The sequence below is a fragment of the Oryctolagus cuniculus genome, chromosome 3 (assembly GCF_964237555.1).
Source record: "Oryctolagus cuniculus chromosome 3, mOryCun1.1, whole genome shotgun sequence".
Taxonomy (NCBI): Eukaryota; Metazoa; Chordata; class Mammalia; order Lagomorpha; family Leporidae; genus Oryctolagus; species Oryctolagus cuniculus.
In genome coordinates, this window is record NC_091434.1 from 135,226,022 (window position 1) to 135,242,663 (window position 16,642).

At 40.6% G+C, this 16,642-nt stretch overlaps 1 protein-coding gene across 18 annotated transcripts in view; it reads right to left on the reverse strand.

The window, feature by feature from the left end:
• Window positions 1–16,642, reverse strand: part of LOC100346703 (endogenous retrovirus group K member 19 Pol protein) — a 313,823-nt gene that overhangs the window by 71,023 nt on the left and 226,158 nt on the right. The window lies entirely within an intron of this gene.

Here is a 16,642-nt window from a genome sequence, read left to right on the forward strand (position 1 = left end):
TGGATGTGCAAGAATATGTTAAGTCTCTGCTTTCAGTTCAATAGCGTATATGCTAAGAATGGGATTGCTAGATCACATGGCAATTTTGTTTAAATTTTTTGAGGAAGCAACAAACTGTTTTCTGGTGGCTGCCCTGTTCCAACTGCAATGTACAAGTCTTCCTGATGTCTTTTTCTTAATATATATTTATTTATTTGAAATGCAGAATTACAAAGAGAAACAGGAAGACACAGAGAAAGAGATCTTCCATCTGTTGGTTCACTACCAAATGGCCACCACGGTTAGGACTGGGCCAGGATGAAGCCAGGAGCCTGGAGCTTCTTTCTGGTCTCCAACACGGGTGCAAGGGCCAAAGAACTTGTGCCATCTTCCACTGCTTTCCCAGGTGCATTAGCAGGGAGTGGCTCAGAAGTGGAGAAGTCAGGACTCGAACCTGTGCCTTTACAGGATGCCAGGGGCTCAGGCAGTGGATTCATCTACTCCACCACAATGTTGGCCCCTCATAACATCTTTTTTAAATGGTATGTCTCCATTTATCTCATCCACTTCTTCAGCTGCAGGTGTTTTATTTTAGTTATAGACTATTAATTTTAGTAATGTATTCAGGGAAATCAATATTATTCCTTAAGTTTTCAAGTAGGTTCCATGTCTTTTATTTTGCCACTTAAAGTAATTGAAGGCTATACATTTTCTCTGAGATTTTTCTGTTATGTATATATTTTTTTTAACAGGCAGAGTGGACAGTGAGAGAGAGAGACAGAGAGAAAGGTCTTCCTTTACCGTTGGTTCACCCTCCAATGGCCGCCGCGGCTGGTGCGCTGTGGCCAGCACACCGCGCTGATCCAAAGGCAGGAGCCAGGTGCTTTTCCTGGTCTCCCATGGGGTGCAGGGCCCAAGCACTTGGGCCATCCTTCACTGCACTCCCAGGCCATAGCAGAGAGCTGGCCTGGAAGAGGGGCAACCGGGACAGAATCCGGCGCCCCGACCGGGACTAGAACCCGGTGTGCCGGCACCGCTAGGCAGAGGATTAGCCTAGTGAGCCACGGCGCCAGCCCCTGTTATATTTTGATAGTCTTTCCTTTTATTGTTTCGTAGGCTAGTTTATAATTTCACTTTTTATAATATTTTTGATCCAAACCTTTCTCTAGCTCTCACTCCACATCCAAACCCTCCATGACCTTGCTTCCCAGGTGCCCCCACTGAGCACTCTATCAGAATTAGACCTTCACCTGGTCTTTCTTCCTCTAGCTCCAAAAGCTGAGAAGCTCCAGGAAGTAAGTGGCTGAGGGAAATTGTGTCTCATTTAAGGATATTTCCAGAGTCCTCCCCTCCTCCTTTGCTTTTTTACTCTAATTATTGCTCTCTACTCTTAAGCTGTATCATATGAAGGAAGAAGAAACGGTCTCCATAGTGAGTTGGGAGACTCAAGTTGATGTTAATAAAGCATGGCCAGTAGCTGCATGACCTTAGTAAGTCAACTCATGTCTCTAGAATTATGTCCTTGGTTGTCATCTACCCAAATCGGAACTCTAGGCTCCCAAAAGGGAACTCTGGGCTCCACTGCAGTTCTACAATTCAAATTCTATCATTGTAGACAAGAAAGCTCAAGGAAAGAGAGAAAAGATATGAAAATAGCTCAGGTCAAGTACAAAATGTCAATTACAAATTTTCAGGGCTAAAGAACAAATATAATCTTTTTGTCTTAGCAATGTAACAAAACATTATATGCATGCTAATACATAGCATCACTAACTTTTAAAGTTATGAGTTGTGAATAGGGCTATATGTTTTAAAGCCAATTCTATGCTTCATTTAGACATCTATTAACCTAAATTGAATGGCTTAAAATTACATATTGGCCTCCATAATTTTCTAATTCAACTCATAAGTGATGAACAATCATGCATTTGAAACGCATGTATGTCTGAGAATTAGAATTATTTTGTGTCTGTATTCATTTCAAGTCACACTACACTTCCTATCAACCATTGAAGCTAAAATCAGAACAAATTTCATTGTGTAGTAATCCTCCTTCCTCCAAAGTTTAATGAGGAGAACAGATTAAATTGTGCAAGCTAAGTTTTCACATCCACTCACAAGAATGGCAATATTTCTTCTTTATTTTAAAGGAGAGAATGGCAAACATAATTCCAAGGATTTCCGGTAAAACTTAACATTTAATTGATTGTCTCAGAGCCCCTCTAAAGATCACTAATGATAATTCTGGAAAACAAGTCACATTTTAATGCTTCACTCTTAGCTACATTGTTTCTTGCATAGTCAAGGTTTGTAGAATCAAAAGTCAAAGATAAGATTTTGTTTGCCCTGGAACATAAGTAGACCAGATGCCTCCTTTCTAATGATGGTCTGATTTTAAATTATTTAAATTAATAGATTTTACTGAAGCCTATTATGAGCAGATGTTTTGCTTTTAATGTGAGATGATGAAGTAGGCAAAATATAAAACCATGGAAGACTTGATGCCTACCCTTGAGGAAATTATGACATGATTCAGGAATATTAAAAAAAAGAAGAAGAATTCTGTACACGGTGACATGAAAAATAGCTACAAGGAAAATTCAGACAATCAAAATGTCATTGTAAAGGGCTGATGAATGGCTCCCCAAAGGTATCCACGGCCTAATTCCTGGAACCTGTAAATGTTACCTTACACAATAAAGGGGATTTTGCAAATGTGATACAATTGAGAATCTTAGAACTGAAGATTATCTGGATTATGAAAGTAAGCCCAGTGTCATCACAAAGGTCCCTAGAAAAAGGACACAAGGGTCAAGCGCAACACACCAGATCACAAGCAAAATGAAGGAACAATACAAGGAAGGAACAAGAGCAGGTGGCCTTGGAAAGCTGAAGAAGTCAGCAAACAATTCTCCCCACAAAGGTTCCAAAAGGAACCAACTATAACCCAGTAAGGCTGACTTGGATTTCTGGTCTCCAGACTGGTAAGAGAATAAATTCAGAGAGTTTCTGATTATTTGTTACAGCAGCAATACAAGATGAGTACCGTCACAGTATGATTTGAAAATGCAAAAAGTAATACCAGATTAAATAATAAAATAAAGCACAATGGAAATAAATTATTGATGAGGATGAAAGCACCTTATGCTAATGGAAATCTCTCTCCAGTCTTGGTCTTCATGAGCACTTTCATCAACCTACTTACTCCTGGCCTCTCTTGGTTCTTTAATTCCTCAACAAGCCCTCGTGATAGTGAGTGATGTCTGTACTGAATTTGGCAGTGGATTTGGGGGAATTGGTACGTGCTCAACTCAGTTATCCAATTTTTGTTCTTTTTTTAAAGATTTATTCATTATTTACTTGAAAGGCAGAGTTACGGGGCAGGTGGAGGGGTAAATCTTCCACCCTCTGGTTCACTCCTCAAGTGGCCTCCAATAGCTGGGGCTGGGCTAAGCCAAATCCAGGAGTCTGGAGCTTCTTCGGGTTTCCCATGTGTGTTCAGGGACCCAAGAACTTGAACCATCTTCCACTTATTTCTCAGGCCATAGCAGAGAGCTGGAGAGGAAGAGTAGCAGCCAGGAATCCAACAGGCACCCATATGGGATGCTGGCATTGCAGGTGGTGGCTCAACCCTATACACCACAACACAGGCCTCTGTTATCCTTCTTTATTTGAGAGGTAGAGTTACAGACAGAGAAAGGGAGAGACGTGAAAAAGGTCTTCCATTCACTGGTTCACTCCCCAGATGGCCGCAATGGCAAGAGATGGGCCGATCCAAAGCCAGGAGCCAGGAGCTTCTTCTGGGTCTCCCATGTGCATTCAAGTGCCCAAGCACCTGGGCCACTTGCCACTGCTCTCCCAGGCTATAGCAGAGAGCTGGATTGGAAGAGGAGCAGTTGGAACACAAACCAGCACCCATATGGGATTCCTGCCCCACAGGTGGAGGCTTAGCCCACTATGCCACAGTGCCGGTTCCCTGCCATTCTTCTTAAAAAAAAAAAAATAGATTTTCCAATTTGTCCTCTCTCCATGGGAAACCTGGCCCAGGTAGTACTGCTATGATGGGAGGGGTGAGTGGAGCTATTTCTAAGGTATACGTACCAGGTCAATGTGTTTCTCAAACCAAACTTAATTCTCCAAACTGTCTATAAAAATAATGAGGTATTTTCTCTATCTTTACATTTCCTAAATTTCTCAAATTGTTTGAAAACTGGATGGGAAATGATGGTGCAATATTTGGAGTGGGGGAGGGTATTCTCAATACTTCTAACTTGTAGTATTCGTAGAAGATATATCACTTGCAGGTACTGCAGAAATATTTTGCATAGCTTTTTTTTGGTTTCTGGTTTGTTTTTGTTTGTTTGTTTTCATTTCTGTCTCCCAAAAACTTTATGAGCAAAGACCGGTATTCCCTGCAGTTCATAGATAATAAAAGCAAGGCATAAGGAGTAACTTGCTCAAGGTCTCCCAACCTGGAATTGACAAAGCTGTGATTCACTCCCTAGTCCTTCTCACTTCAAAGCCCGGGCTTTTGGACACTGCATATTTCCCTCCTTCCTCGAGGGCAGGAGGTCGGAACTGAATACTAACGATGATTCCTAAGGACCGTTCTATCTCAATGGCATCAATTTTTGTTTGACTTTCAAGAAAGTTGCTAGATATAAAGCCCAAATAAAACAAACAGACCAAACAGATCACAGCGGTCTTGCTCCGTGATCTAACTTAAATGCTATTAATTGTCTGGGTCACTTACAACTTGCCTTTCACCTGGACACATCCCAGATTTGATCACAAAAACAAAAACCTCTACAAAAACTTTTCACCACTTAAAATACAGCCTCCTGAGAAGCTGTTAATCTTGCATGACATGAAACTAGCCTCCCTTAATCAGAAGCTGCCTATGGAGTAAGCTCAAAAAATGCAGGCCTGTGGTTGAACATTAAGATATCAGACTTTGATCTCATTTGACCAGTTTTATTTCACTCCGATTCACCTCCATCCCTTCCTCTTATCTGACAAGTAGAGGACCACCTATTTCTCGCTTCACAGAGGATTTAATCGGTAGTCACAACTCTGCAGCTGGACAGCCACAAAGCAGTGTTCTCCATGATAAATCCCAGCCATTTTTGACCCCCAGCTTTTTTTTGAGAGTTATATTGACCATATTGATAAGACCTCCTATTACCATCTCAGGAGTATAACAAGGTTAAGATGGTTGCTGTCTCAGCAAGATGCTGAGGTTTTGATTCATGGCTTTATAAAAACAAGGCTGGATTACTACAATTTGTTGCTGGCATCCCTCCCAGAACGCTCACTGCTTTGACTTGACTTTGTAGAGGATTCAGCAGTCAGCATGTTCAACCGCTAACATAGAAATGCCTGCATATACCACACAAGGGCCACAAATGTTATGCTGAAATACAGAATTGGTTTGACAAATCGTAAGCACAGGGGTCCCTGCCTTTTAACCCTAGACAAACACAGGAAAACTTTTCCTTCCAGGAACAAGGCTTTTATACATAACTATTGTCGCTCCCCCTCTTCGTGGAGGAATGACACAGGACCCTGCGCTGTTCTTTCGTCTGCTCGGCCCTCCCCGGGTTTGCTGCTGGTTCTTCCCGGGTTGGCTACTATCCCTTCCACCTCCATGGAAGGGCATTTCCCCCTGCCACATTCCCCACTTCCGCGGGGGAGCGGCACACCACCGGCCGGCTCTCTCGGGGGCTGCACAGGTGTTCCCCTTAGATGTTCCTCTTAGATGTTCCTGGTGCATGCCGTCTCTCTCCTCCTTTATAGTCCTCCTCTGCCAATCCCAACTCGGCTGCCCACACGCCGAGTACGCTGCTCTCCTCCAATCAGGAGCAAGTCCTACAGTTTATTGGCTGAACTGGAGGCAGCTGTGTAGAAGCTGTTTTCTCCTCTCCCAGCGCCATATTGTGGGAGAGCAGATGCATAGAATAAGTCTTAATTCCAGTAACTCAGTCCAGTCCGGTTGCTCCCCACAACTATGGTATAGAATTGATTGTGGCTCAAGGAATCTAAGCTGCTTTATAATTATTTCACACTTCACCTGACTTAAGACACAGATAGAAACATGGGGAAAAGTCTCTTTTGAAGAACTTATTAGTTCACAATGGACTCTGACTTGCTAGCACACAAAGTGTATCATATCAGAAGATGATTCATTTATAAGAGTGACAGACACAATTATAATTTTTTTGTGACAGGCAGAGTGGACAGTGAGAGAGAGAGACAGAGAGAAAGGTCTTCCTTTACCGTTGGTTCACCCTCCAATGGCCGCCACAGCTGGCGCGCTGCGGCCGGCGCACCGCGCTGATTCGAAGCCAGGAGCCAGGTGCTTCTCCTGGTCTCCCATGGGGTGCAGGGCCCAAGTACTTGGGCCATCCTCCACTGCCTTCCCGGGCCACAGCAGAGAGCAGGCCTGGAAGAGGGGCAACCGGGACAGAATCCAGCGCCCCGACCGGGACTAGAACCCGGTGTGCTGGCGCCGCTAGGTAGAGGATTAGCCTAGTGAGCCGCGGCGCCGGACACAATTATCTTCTGTAATCTACATTAACATCTTAGAGGTACTCAAATCACACAATATATTGGAGTTTCAAGTCTCACTGAAAAGTACAAGGGTATTTCACAAAATTCATGGGAAAGTGAAATTAAAAGATAAGTTTAGTGCAAAATTTTGAAATCCATCCATAACTTTTTCATAATACATATTTTCCATGAACTTTTTAAATCCTCCCTCGTGTACATGGATTTCCAAATTTTTGACATCAAAATAAGCTTTTATTTTATTTCCGTTCCCCATAAACTTCATGTACTATCTTAGTATTTCATATTGACACTCGTCATGCCTAGGGGAAGTCTCCTGTTCCTCAGATACTTATCTGCTATAGTCTGAATTTAACTATCCTCCCAAAACACTTACAATGAATGCTAATACCCTTAACACAATCAAAGCTATATATGAAAAACCCACAGCCAGCATCATACGGAACAGGGAAAAACTAGAAGCATTACCACTAAGATCAGGAACTAGATAGAAATGGGAAAGGAGAAAGTCAAATTATCCCGGCAAGTGATATGATCCTATACATAGAGGAAACAAAAGACTCAACTAACAGATTATTGTTATTCATATAGAGAATTTAGACAAATTACAAGTTATAAAATCAACACACAAAAATCAATAACCTTGGTATATACAAACAGTGTCATGGTGCAAAGAACTTGCAAGATCAGTTCCATTCATAATAGCTACAGAAATAATTTAAATATCTTAGGATAAATTTAACCAAGCATGTAAATGATCTCTACAATAAAATTACAAAACATTAAGGAAAAAAATAAAGAGATACAAAAAAGGAAAAATCTTCCATGTTTGTGGGCAGAAATAAATAATATCAAAGTGTCCATCCAGATCCCATTAAGTTGGAAGGTACCAATGTCATCTTACTAGTTAAAATGAACAGTTTAAGTTCATAATTGACCATAAAGATAGGATCAAGTGTCAGAGGGTTCACATAAATAAGACCAGTGTCTGCTAGTAATAATTGATAGGATTAAAAAGGAAAAAATGACCCAACATGGGAAGCAGGATACACAGCAGACTCATAGAATGGCAGATGTCCTAAACAGCACTCATGCCTCAGAATCAGCCCTTAAGGCATTTGGATCCAGCTAAAAAGCCCATGAGAGTTTCTCAGGCATGGAAAGCCAAGACACTGTGGCAAAAAACGACCTAAATGAAACATCTCTATGAGTGAGATCTCAGTGGAAAGAACAGGCCATCAAAGGAGGTAGCTTTCTCTGAAGGGAGGAGAAAACTTCCACTTTGATTATGGCCTTGTCTAAATAAGGTCAGAGTTTGTGAACTCAAGAGGCTTCCATAGCCTTGGCAGCTCATGACAAGAGCATCAGATGTTTACTGACATCATAAATAAGAGTGTCAATTGTTAAATCAACAACAGGAGTCACTGTGCACTTGCTCCCCATGTAGGATCTCTGTCCTTAATTTGTTGTACTATGAGAATTAATGGTAAAACTAGTCTTCAAACAATATTGTATACTTTGTGTGTCTGTGTGGATGCAAACAGTTGAAATCTTTACTTAGTATATACTAAGTTGATCTTTTGTATATAACAATAATTAAAAATTAATCTTAATGAAGAATGGGATGGGAGAGGATGTAGGAGATGGGATGCTTTGTGGGTGGAAGGGTGGTTATGGGGGAAAAAACAGTATAATCCAATAGCTGTACTTTGGAAATTTATATTTATTAAATAAAAGTTTTCTCAAAAAAAAGTGCCCATACCACCCAAAGCCATTTACAGATTTAATGTAATCCCAATCAAAATATTATAGATGTTTTCAGATCTGAAAAATTGACCCTAAAATTCATAAGGAATCACAATAGACCCCAAATAGTCAAAGCAATCCTAAGCAATAAAAAGAAAGCAGGAGGCATCACAATGCCAGATTTTAAAACATACTACAGGGCAGTTATAATCAAAAGAGCTTATTATTGGCACAGGAATAGACATGTTAACCAGGGGAACACACTAGAGACCCTAGAAATTTATCCACACATCTACAACCAAACAGCCTTTGACAAACAAGCTAAAATCACTCCCTAAACAAAGGACAGTCTCATCAACAAATGAGGTTGCAAAAATTGGATTTCTGCATGCAGAAGAATGAAATAAGATAACTACCTTACACCCTATTCAAAAATCAACTCACAGGGCTAGCACTGTGAGCTGGTAAAGCTGCCAATTCCAGTGTAGGCATCCCATATGGGCACCCGTTTGAGACTTGGCTGCTCCACTACTGATTCAGCTCTCTGCTATGGCCTGGAAAAGCAGTAGAAGATTGCTCAAGTGCTTTGGCCTCTGAACCCTCGTGGGAGACCGAGAAGAATCTCCTGGCTCATGGCTTCGGACTGGCCCAGTTGTGGCTGTTGCAGCCATTTGGAGGGTGAACCAGTGGATGGAAGATCTCTCTCTTTCTCTCTCTCTTTCTGCCTCTCTATAACTCTGCCTCTCAAATAAAGGAATAAGTCTTTTTTTAAAAAAATAAACTCACAATGGGTCAAGGATATAAATCTAAGACCTGAAACCATAAAATTACCAGAAGAAAACATAAGGGAAACACTGCAATACACTGGCATAGGCAAAGACTTCTTGGAAAAGACTCCAGAAGCACAGGCAATCAAAGCAAAAATAGACAAATGGAATTACATCCAGCTAAGAAGCTTTTGCAATACAAAGGAAACACTCAATAAAGAGGCAACTGGTGGCTGAAGCTGTGGCTCACTAGGCTAATCCTCCGCCTCAGCTCCGGCTCTCCAGGTTCTAGTCCTGGTTGGGGCGCCGGACCTGTCCCAGTTGCACCTCTTCCAGTCCAGCTCTCTGCTGTGGCCCAGGAAGGCAGTGGAGGATGACCCAAGTCCTTGGGCCCTGCACCCGCATGGGAGACCAGGAGGAAGCACCTGGCTCCTGGCTTTGGATCGGCGCAGTGAGCAGGCCTTAACAGCCACTTGTGGGGTGAACCAATGGAAAAAGGAAGACCTTTCTCTCTGTCTCTCTCACTGTCTAACTCTGCCTGTCAAAAAAAAAAAAAAAAAGAGGCAACTGGCAGTATGGAGTATGGGAGAAAATATTTGCAAAGAATACATCTGATTAAGGATTAATATCCAGGTTATTTATAAGGAGCTCAAGAAATATAACAACAAAATGAGTAAATCAGTTAAAAGATGGACTTTTGGGCAGATATTTTTCTTTTTCTTTTTTTTTTTTTTTCTGCAAGGCAGAGTTAGACAGTGAGAGAGAGAGACAGAGAGAGAGTTATAGACAGTGAGAGAGACAGAGAGAAAGGTCTTCCTTCTATTGGTTCACTCCCCTAATGGCCACTATGGCTGGCGCTGCACTGAACCGAAGCCAGGGGCTGGGTAAATTCCTCCTGGTCTCCCATGCAGGTGCAGGGACTCAAGCACTTAGGCCATCCTCCACTGCCCCCCTGGGCCACAGTAGAGAGCTGGACTGGAAGAGGAGCAACCGGGACTAGTACCTGGCACCCCAACTGGGAATAGAACCCGGAGTGCCGGTGCCACAGGCAGAAGATTAGCCAAGTGAGCCACAGTGCCAGCCTTGAGCAGGTATTTTTCAAAGCATGAAATATAAATAGCAAAAAGACACATGAAAAGATGCTCAGGATCACTAGCCATCAGGGAAATGTAAATAAAAACCACAATGAGGTTTGACCTCACCTCAGTTAGAATGACAATCATCCAAAAATTTAAAAATAACAAATGCTGGTAAGGATGTGGGAAAAAAAAAAAAAGGTATTCTAATCCACTCTTGGTGGGAATGTATACTAGTATAATTCATACGCAAGACAGTATGGAGATTTCTCAGAAAATTGAAAATAGATCTACGAAATGACCCAACCATCCCACTAAGGGATGAAATCAACATATGAAAGAGTTATCTGCATCATCCAAGTCTCCTACATGGGTGACAAGGATCTAAGTACTTCAGCTATCACCTTCTCTCCTGTAGGGTGCACTTGAGAAGGAAACTGGATTTGGAAAATGGAGTTAGGACTTGAATTGGAAAACTTCAATATAGCATTCAAAATGAATGGAGAAGTGACTACATTTGAGAGGTAGGCAGGAGGCAGACTTGAAAGCATTCAGTGATGGAATGAGTATGGAGAGCCAGGTATGACAATAAGTATCATCTTAACTAACATTGTGCCAAACTCCTACCCTACTGTTAATAATTTTCATGAAGACTAGTTTAGTCCATTTGTTCAGGCATAACAAAAATCCTGAGATTGAATAATTTATCAACAATATAAATTTATTCCTCACAGTTCTGGAGGTTTAGAAGTCTGAACCAAAGTACCACTAGGTGCAGTCTCTGCTTCCACAGCGTCACCCTCTATACTGTGTCTTCACCCAAGGGAAGAGCCCCAGAGAAGGAACCCATTCCATCAAGCCCTTTTATAGGGGTTCCAACTTCATCCAAGAAAGTTCTTCCCCCATGTCCTAATCTCCTCTGATGTTTATTTTGATGCAAATCAATTTTGAAAGTCATGCATTGTTTTTCCCATGCATTTTTCTGTGAACATTTTGAAGACATCTCATGTGCTGAACAAGGAAGTCACAAAGCACAACTCCCAAATCCCAAAAAATGATTCTTACAAAACTGGAACCTCAGCTCCTTAAACTTCCTTTTCTTCAATAACCTCATCCTATTGCCATTCTCTAGGTTATTCAATCCCATGGTCATCCCCTTCTGAAATCTCAAGTTTAAGCACTTCACTTAGCATTGTCAGATCTAGTTGTTGTTTTCACTTTGCTCTTTTGAGTACCCCAAACCTAAAAATCCTTGAACACAGAAGAACATACAACCAAATACCCCAATTCTTAATACCATTACATTGGCCATTAAGTATCAAAAAACTTTGGGAACCCCCTCAGACCATTACAACATCAAAGCAAGATTCAGCTAGGACATGTAATGAGTCCTGTACTAGAGTTGTCTGGGAAGACCTCATATTTGCACATACACCTGAGAGAGGTAACGGAATGAATTCTGCAGATACCTAGGCAGAAGAGAGAGCAATGGAAAGACTTTGATATGGGGCTGTTCCTGTCATGTTTGACTAAGGTAAAAGGAATCACTGTGGCTAAACTAAACAACACAGGATGGAGTATCAGATGACTTCAGAGAAGAGCTAGATGATAAAAGTTATTGAACACAGTTATGTACACTTTTGTATTTGCTTAACTGAAATAAAATAATCATTGCTGGGTTTTGAAGAGAGGTATAACAGGATCTGGCTTATCTTTTAGAAGAATCTCACAGGTTGCTATGTGGAGAATGGTCATTGTTGTGCAGTTATAATAAATGTATGGCAACATACTGGGGCAATAATCCAGATGAGAGATTATGATGTCTTTGGCCTAAGATAAAGGAAATGAAGTTGGGAAGGAATGGGTAGATTTTAAAGATATTTTGGAGGTTGAAAAAAAGAACATGATTTTATGCATCCAAAATCTAAGCATGCACATTACAGAAGAAAAACAAAATAAATGGAAGCATATTAGAAAACATCTTAAGCAGCAGGTAGGGAGCTTCTGCTTGAGATGCCTGTGCTGGTTAGCGTGCTGGCTGCTCCGCTTCTGATCCAGCTCACTGCTAATGTGCCTGAGAAGGCAGCAGATGACGGCTGAAGTGCTTGTTCCTGGGCCATCCACATAGGTGACCCAGATGGAGTTCTCGGCTCCTGGCTTCAGCCTGGCCTAACCCCAACTGTTGTGGCCATTTGGGGAGTGAACCTGCTAATGCAAGGTGTCTCTCTCTCTCTCTGCCTTTCAAATAAATATTTTTTAAAGAAAATGTCTTAAAATATGGAAATCCTGAACTAACAATGACACTCAAAGGTATGGAGTAAACAAACTTCCCTGGGGAGTCATAGGAGGTCAGACTAGAAAGACAGAAAAGAATGTAGGGAAACAAGGAGGCCTTGCAGGTAGTCTGAGGAGGTAAAGGAAAACAGTTGAAAAGCCAGAGTGTTGACTTCGTTGTTAAATATGTTATCCACCTCGACCTTTCTCATACTAAGCCTGAAACTGCTAGGCAAGGAGAGAAGCATTACCCTAAGTGTGAGAAAGAGGCCAAAGGACAAGATAAGAAGCTGGTATGGGACACATCTTTAGAATCTTGCCCTGGAGTAGCCCAGTATTTGCATATCAAAGTTCTCCCTAAGTGTGGATAACTTTGTAGATGACCTACCTTCCCCATGGTGCCATTGAGTAGACTCTTCCTGGCCAATGCCAAGGAGACCACCCAGTCTGATAACATTGAGTAATAAAACCTCGGGAAGAATTTCACCAACTTCATAACCAGAAAGCCCTTGGTCCATAAAAAAAAGGGTAGAAGTAAGAGAAATGGCAGAAGGAAGTAGAATTCATACCCACATAAATCCCTGTCTGAATATAAATTGGGCACTCTCTCAGACTTTTCTGCAGAGTTGTCGGTCCAGCCTGTCAGACCCACTACCTCACTACACGTTAATACCCTGTTTACTACTACTCTCTGTCTCATGTGTGATATGATAAAGGACTTTCAAGTTTTCTCAGCACTGGACTTTCTCTGGCCGAAAACAGTAAAAGATTCAAAGAAAAGTTACAAAGGTAGTTAAAGGCTTGGAAATTGAGTTCCAGATACTCTAAGAATACTAGATTATTTAACTTGAACAAAAGGCAACAAACATTTGGCAAAAACTGGCCTTTGTAAGTGAACAGCAAAAATTAAGATTTACTCCTAAAACCACACCCACTAAGAACTCCAACAAAAGTTTCAACCCTTGCAAAGCTGGCATCAGCTTCCTGAATTTAACCCTCTGTGACCCAGAGTGATTATTACAGAAGTCTCTGCAGGAAAATCCACATAATCATCACGTGTTATGATCCAGAAAGAATATAAAACCTACATGGCACCCTCCTGGTGGCTATTCAATTGATTTCTGGTCCAGACCATTTTTCAGACCATGATGAGTTTTTTCTACAATATTTTCTGTAAGAGGATTCACTGACAGACAACCAAAACTCTTATAAAAAATTACCTTCGAAGCAGGAAAATTTTCTTGGCTAATCAAGACATTAAAAGAATCAGATTATCTAAAAGAATAGTGATTTGTTTTCAATATCCATTTATGTTCAAAGAATGAAAGAGTTTCCTAAAGGGAAGGCCATGTCTGTCCAGGGACCTACCATAGAAATCTAACAAGGTTCCCTGACAATATTTATTTGTGACAAGGAATATGAAATAATTGGAAATGTGTATAGTTAATTGCATTTTGCTATGATATCAACTTCTACTGAGTGTGTTCCCATAACAGTGGCTGCAAATGTTATAGTGCATGTTGATCTTCAAACAAAGATATTAGTATGGTCACACTGCCTTTCTCCTTTAGTGTAATAAATCTTTACTCCATTGGTATGTTTCTAGTCTTGGTACTATTGTAAACATATTGATAAGCAAAAGTATTGCAAATTCACTTGATATCTATATGTAATAGGATCAGTTAATATAATTTCAGTCATGATGAAAATATGAAATAAAGGTATATTAAGATCACTGTAAAAAATAAAGTACCAAAATAACAAAAACAAACAAAGATGATTGTAATAACAATAGTTAACATGTTAGAGCCCAATACATGTCAGGTACTTCACACACGTTATTCCTAACCTCACAACAGCTTTGCTGGTACATATTATTATCCTCATTTTCCATACAAGAAATCCTATTCACATTACTTTCTTGATGAAAAAAGAACCAGGAAGAGATAATACGGTTACCTGAAAACACACAAATCTGAATTCAAAGCTGTCTCACTTTCTGCTCTTCATATACCACAGTTCCTTTTTTTAGTAGCCTTTATTCATTTTATTTATTTACTTGATGACATTTAGGAAACTGAAAATGTGTTGTAACATGCTATTTTGACTTATTTTTGTAAAATCAATGTCTACGGACAACATTTTAAAAAGATATTTGGAGACCTTTATTTCTGCAGAATGTCAGTACAAAGGCCATTTTTAAAAGCTGATAAGATTGTATGAGGCCTGTATCCACTGTGAGTCCCATTCTATGAAACAAAGAGTGAGGATCACCTCACAGTATGACTTGAAATCATAGAGATTATTAACATCAGCCCCAACTAAAACCATGATTTTTCCAGGCATTTAGCATACAGCGACTGCTGAGGTAGCCAAAGCAGGAAAGTTAACTGACACAAGAGAGGGCATCAACCCTGTCGCTCAGAAGTTGGACCTTGCAGCATTACCTAAAGATATGCATAGAACTGATGTAAGCCAACAGAAATAGCCGGATTAATTTAAAATCCAAAGACACATATGCTTTTCCTGTTTCTGAGAGGGAAACACTCACCAAAACAAAATACCTTGCTCTGAAGATTAGGCTGCAAATCCCCTCCCTCTTAAAACATACAAATAAAACACAAACACAGTAAAAATCAGAGAGGTGAGGTTACTTCCAAGAGCTCTAGAGTAAATCAAACCCTCCATGCCACATGCTAAGGCCAGTTTGTGGCTAAAACCCTAGGGTTATCTACCAGGCTGCCAATGTATTGTCAGAATTTCTATCGTAATGAGTAGAGGGAAGAATTCCTTGAGTGAGCTAACTTGCTTAGGAATCAAAACACTTTCCATGCTGCATGTTACTACTATTCTGCTGGGACACTCACTGTATCCCCCCACAACAGCTCCACAGAGACTTAACTGGGCTACGAGGAATAGTGTCAGTTATATTGAGAGAGAAAAAGCCAGGGTTAGACTTGTCTTGGTGGCTTCTGAAATCCCCAATTTCAGTGGTGACCAAGATGTGTTTAAAATATATATAAATTTTCATCACTTTCTGAGCCGTTGTACTTATATTCAACTTCTTAAATTGGCTTTAAACAACAACAAAAAAAAAAAAAAAAAAGAAAGAAAACCCTCAAAGCACTCAAGAAAAATACAAAGGCAGAGACACTTCTATTGAAAAAGAACATTTTCATTTCATGGTTGATTTTTTTCTGTCACAGAGAAGGCAATGAAATACATGACAACATTTCCGTATTTTTCTCTTTTGCGACAAGCACAGAGACATACACATTCGGATGCCTTATAAATCACACTTGTGAATATTCACCAACCACAAAGCAAAGCCAATAAAGGCTATATCCGATCAGAATATTTTGATTATAGTTATCTCTTCTGCAGACAGAAATCCTGAGTTAAATTGGTTTGAGGAAGTATTTCCTCTTATAAGTAAGATATTCCTGTGTAATTTCCCTTTAGACAAAATGATGCCATCAGGGTCCTTTGCTTTGAAAGACTTTGTTTTTTTCTGAATTGAAAAATACACAGGATTTTAAGTCCAACCAGAATTCGAGGCCCAACTCTTTTTCACTTAGAGATTGTTATAGGAAGCATAAATTTGTTAACTCTCAATGTACTTAAATGAAAAATGAAGAGAACAGCCCCATGAAATAGGATCAAAGAGAAATCTACAGAAAAGTGTTCCACCTCTTAAGGTATCATACAAACATTAGAGGTCAAAGCATATGATTTCTCCTCCCAGCAGGCTGAATGAAGGAAATCCCAGCTTGGGAAGCTAAGTGAGGTATGTTGAAGGAGACGGAAGTATAGACAACTGTTGAGAAGAGAAGGCAGTCAAACAGCAGGGAAGGGTAACCATGTGCCAAGGAGAGAGCACATGAGGCATTTGGAACGTGAGCTGCAGGCAATGGAAAGTGGGAGTATGAGACCACTGCCTCAGAACAGCGTGTGCCATACTCTTCCTGTCCGTACACCTGCATGCCATGAACTCAATCACGCAACCCTGTTTGTCAGCACAAATCTCTCTAAAGGCAGGGGCTGAGCCTGTCTCTGAAACTCAAAACTTCCTCCTCTATAGTCCACACCTTTGACAAAAGACTGTCTCTGGTCAACAAAGGAAATAAATTAAAGCTAAATTATTTCAACAATAATGCATTTTTAGATGAAATAAAAATATAACCCTGAAGCTAGCGTTTAGCTGGAAAGGAAAGAAATAAGATGTTTGCAGAT